At 45.3% G+C, this 5,192-nt stretch overlaps 1 long non-coding RNA gene across 1 annotated transcript; it reads right to left on the bottom strand.

The window, feature by feature from the left end:
• Positions 1-781: 781 nt before the first annotated feature.
• On the bottom strand, positions 782-3,890 carry LOC141041669 (uncharacterized). Its single transcript, XR_012202633.1, has 3 exons — positions 3,432-3,890; positions 1,945-2,606; positions 782-1,157 (listed from the first exon to the last, which is right to left on the bottom strand). It is a non-coding gene; the product is annotated as an uncharacterized lncRNA (long non-coding RNA).
• Positions 3,891-5,192: the final 1,302 nt, after the last annotated feature.

Consider the following 5,192-nt stretch of genomic DNA (forward strand, 5'->3'; position numbering starts at 1 on the left):
TGAGCGATTTATGCTATGGCAGAAAGTGGCTAAAAGAAATACTACTAACGGAAGAATAAAAAATCCAGGAAATGGAGAGATTATATCTGCGAGTGCAGGAAAAAGTGGCAAATTCAAAGAATGTACTTTCATTTAGCCAACAGATAAAATGTTTCTGTTCTCGTGAGCAAACGGCTAGAATGAACCTCATTAAAATAGCATGAGTGATTTATCCAAGGGCAAATAGTAGCTAAAAGAAATACTACGGACGGAAGAACAAAAAATAAGGAAATGGAGATATTATACTTGTGAGTGCACAAAAGATTATTCCAAAGGAAGTACTTTCTTTTAGCTATCGCTCAAAGCAAAAGATTAGTGGAATGGGTAAAAAGTACACACCTTGACAGAATATCTTGTTCTTGTAAATCGTGTGCTCAACAAATTTCTGAAATCTGCCACTGTAATTGTACAAAAATCTTGCCACTGAAATCTGCCAGACTGTCCACATAAGTTCTTCACTTCGGTCACAATCCAATTGATAATAATAAGAAACTCTGCTAGTTGCATATCTTTTAAAGCAAGAAATTAATTAATAATTACACCTCTCTGTAGTCCGTAATTTCATCCCATTGAGCTTTTGCACAAATGTCTACTCATTCACAATATACAGACAAATTTAGATGGCAGAACATTGTAGATCAGAAGAAAATTTTCAGGGTAAAATCCATGTCAACAAAAAGAACAGACATAGAGCCATCATGAGATTTGGAGCCACAAAAGTAGTAAGGAAAAGGAAGAAATATGAAAAAGAGAAGGACATTTTTGCTCGTTTAGTACTCATTGATCCCTGCTAAAGAGAAAGACATGAGACTGGACGTAGACGACAACTGAAAAATTGACGTCAAAAAGAGAGAAGTATATCTTCTAAACTCAAATTATAGCTACAGCAAAACAATGCTCTACTTTCTCTAGCAATGGCAAAATTCAGAGATGTACATATTGAGGAGGTGTTCATGCTGGGCAGACGCGAGGCACTGGATGTCGAGGGGTACAGGGGTGTACAGCACCAGCGGCGCTGGGGGTTTGGCCGCTGCTGATGAAAGTATGCCATCCCTGCTCTCAAGCACCACCAGATGGTGGTAAAACTTCAGTAGTAGAGGACACCCGACCGACAACATCTAAAGAAAAACAAATCATTAATTCACTCTAGTTTACTTTCCATAGGAAAACATAAGCAATAATGTTGTAAAATAAAAGGAATTGTCAAAATTAGTAGTTTCATATGAGAAATCAAATGGGAAGGCAAACGATAGTACTCAGTAATCAAGTGGCCAGGATACACACACAGATCAAATATATTTCAGTGAGAGAATATTCTGATCGCAGTTCATGATTTCCTCTCCGTTGATACTCACGCTCACTCCAATTCTACTGGCAATTCCATGAATCAAATATATGCCTTCTTTCATAGCAATGAGCTCTAGAACCTTGACCATCTAAGGGAAGATAATTTTTCATCAAAGTTATAAACAGACCCAATTTGAATGTACCTCATCAAATGAAAGGTGCATAGATGTTTAACAGCCTCAAAGTACGAAGAATCATAGAATTCAGAAGACGGCTGTGTATACTATGTATTAATGTCTCATGTCTTCAGAAATCTCTATCTACTTTTCAGTAGGAAAATTAGCTACTTCCAGACTTATGTGCTCGACTTGATAACTTATAAACACTCTCGGCCATTAACCTATTTCACGGACTTCAGCACAATACCTGTATAAATTCTATAGAAATTCTGCTCAAAAAATGTTAAGCTAAGTCGGCAATGCATATATTACCCACATCTTATTCTTCGACCAAAAGAAGGTAACAAACTCCTATAAGTATATATGAAAAATATGTTATGAACACCATAAAGATAAAAATTATCAAATGACAAGGGAAGCGTAGTTTTGCACAAGTTACCATTCATGCACCTGGAAGATCCACACAAATAGAGCTAATAAAGGATTGAGTCAATAATAGCACCATCATCTCAAGGTTCTTCCACTATCTTCGTCCTTCCCACCTCCTCGCGAGCAAACCCACTGCCCTGCCCAAATCCATCTCATGTCTTCATCGACCTCACAACCAAAGTACCAATCATCAAAAATCGAATCACCACCCTGGCTGGATGCTATAAATCTCGTTTTCCATTTCAATTGAGCTCTACAATGCTGAAATTTCTAAATCCACGTGCTTTCTTTTTTCTGCATTTCCACTGTCTTCGTGAAAGTGAAACTGACTTAGTGAAACCGGACATGTCTTGCACAAACCCAAGGAAGCTCTAAGTATGTTGGTGACCTGTTTATCATTCAGCTTAGAGTACCTTTGCCCTTCAACAATGTTGCACGCCTACAGTCAATTTGTAGAATACACTGAACATCCGATGTCTAATTAAAATATGAGCATCCGATGTCTAATTTTTAGTAAACAGCGAGCATGGATACAGTGCCTCCGTAGGCAAATATGCAGGTCGTGCATCACTTCTAGACTGCAGGCGCCAAGTAGTACTGCAGATTGTAGTTGTATCTTTGCATGAAGTACTGAACAACCGACATTTTGTTCCTCTCTCATCAACACGAAATCTAACAACCAACAAAATAACAAAAGAAAAACGAAATTAGAAAGAGAATAATAATCATGAATTGATACTAAAAGGGACTCTGTGATATGACATTCATAACAAAAATGTGAACAGGAGTGGAGATAGATCTTTGCAATGTTACAGAAATCAAATGCATGGGAGCCAGAAGAATGTTCTACACAAATTATTCATCTAACAGATTCCTGTCACACAAATATCAATGAGACAATGAAGAAGAACAAGCCAAAAATCAATAGGAAAATCTTTCTAATATTTCAAAACACTGATTAGTCGCTCCAGAACATAGTGATAAATCTGAACAAACCAAACAACACCCAAATCCAAGCATGAGATGCAAGGAAGAGAGATAAATGTCACCCATCCTAGCAGGTCACCACATCGTTAAGCTTGATGAACTCAGAGGATATCTTATACTGGAAAAGATTTAAAATTGGTAGAATAATACAAGTCTCTTATGCTGCCAACACACAACCTGATACATGCTACTTCTACTACATACTAAGCAGCTAAAATTCCAATAGATGATAGTGGTTGAACTGAACGAACACTGCTTATACAGCAGAGTAAATAGATGAGCTCACAGCCAGACTTCTCCTCCGTATAACAAAATCAGGCCATGAGCACACATATACAACATAAGTTGTTTGTAGTACACGCTGAGATAACTATTCATGTGTATGCCACTGCAAAGCTAATTGATAACTGAAGAAATAGCAGAATCGCAGACGGAGCCAAGGGATAGAAACAATAACTAAAATAGGGGATTCCATCGGGTGTTTAGCTTTCAAGGGGATAGAAACAATACCTCTCCTGTAGCCGCTGCAGATGACATTGGACCACTCGGCGGCGACATTTGACGCTTCGTGAAATTTTCAACAGAATTTGATGGAGACTATGGTCCAAGGACGGAACCTGATGGAGATTCAGGCCCAGGACGCTTCCATCTTATAGCAGTCAAGTCAAATCCGGGCCAGGCATTACATTGATCTGTGTTGGACAAGGACATGTTCAAGACTCTTCAATCCTAATCAGACACGGGAGTAGGACGCCGTCGGGGAAATTGGAGCCGTCAGCAGGCGGCGGCGCCGCACCCCGGCGCCCATGGAGACGTCGCGCAGCAACCGCAGCACGTGCCGCTCGTCGTTGGACAGGAGTGGTCGCCGCGCGCTGCGCGTGTCGCTCTCCAGCGCCATCTTCAAGGTCCCGTGGCCATCCCCCTGTGTAGCCCGGCCGCGAGCATGGGCAGCTCGATGAGGAACGCCGGTGGCGCCCGCGTGTCCTCATAGATGGCCAGGCTCGGCCGGCCGCGGGGGTGCCCGAAGAGCGTCACCGCTGCCGTGTGGTCCGCGAGGATGGCCCTGCTGACGAGGAAATACGGGTGAGCGGCCGGGGCACTTACCATCTTGCGGAGGGCGCGGTCGTCGTGCGAGTACGGGTGCGCAAGGGCGAGGACCGCCGCGCCACCGCCAGCGCCCGCGGCGAGCGCGCGCTTTTGGAGGAGGTGGAGGACGAAGGCGGCGCTGGTGCACAGCATACCCACCCTGCCTCCTTGCCTTCCCGTCCTCTGCTGCTCCACCTCGATGCGCGGCAGAAGCCGTCTCCGCCGCACACGCCCCAGCGAGCGTCGTCCATCCTCCCGCGCGAGGCACGACGGTCAGACAACCACCGCCACTGCCCGGCCTGGCCGCGCCGTCTACGCCGCACACGCCACCACCACTGCCCCGCCTCGCCGCGCCGTCTTCCATCCTCCCGGCGAGCGCCCTCCGTCCTCCCGCGCGAGGCATGGCGGCGGCCGTCGCCTGCGCACGACAGAATGGGCGAAGCCGCCGTCGCTGTCGCAAGAGAAATGGATAAGACGACGGGAGGACAGCGGGTCGAATTCAAATGCGTACAGGGGTTTTTTTTGAAAAAATGAAACGTTATATAGATACCCACTAAAACAGGGACCGCGGGTTGATTTCTTATAAATCGAGGGACTTATATGCAAAATCACTAGCAACGACGGACAACCAGAACCCAATTTCCTTTACTATTATATAGGGAAAGATATGAGTTATGTGATTTGATGACCGAATGTTGTTCGGAGTCCCGGGTGAGATCACGGACATGACGAGTAGTCTCGAAATGGTCGAGAGGTAAAGATTGATATATAGGACGATGGTATTCAGACATCGGAAGTGTTCCGGAGGGTATTGGGTACTTATCGGGTCATCGGAAGGTGTTTCGGGTACCCGGCAATCCCATGGGCCATATGGGCCTTGTGAAGGAACACACCAGCCCACAAGGGGCTGGTGCACCCTATAAGGCTATAGGAGAAGGAGAAGGAAAGGGGGGAAGGAAAAGGAAAGTGTGGATTAGGATTCCCACTTTCTTCTCTCACCCCCCCCCCCCCCTCTTTCCTTCCCCATCATGCATACATGGAAAGTGGGGCGCAGGGCAAGGCAGGGCCCCTAGGGGGCGGCGGCCAACCCTAGGGCGCCCCTGGCTTCCTCTCCTCCCCCTCCCACCTATATATATGTGAGGAGGGGGTGCCTAGAACACATAGCAACAACCGCTAGCCGTGTGC

This window comes from Aegilops tauschii, chromosome 2, assembly GCF_002575655.3.
Source record: "Aegilops tauschii subsp. strangulata cultivar AL8/78 chromosome 2, Aet v6.0, whole genome shotgun sequence".
NCBI lineage: Eukaryota > Viridiplantae > Streptophyta > Magnoliopsida > Poales > Poaceae > Aegilops > Aegilops tauschii.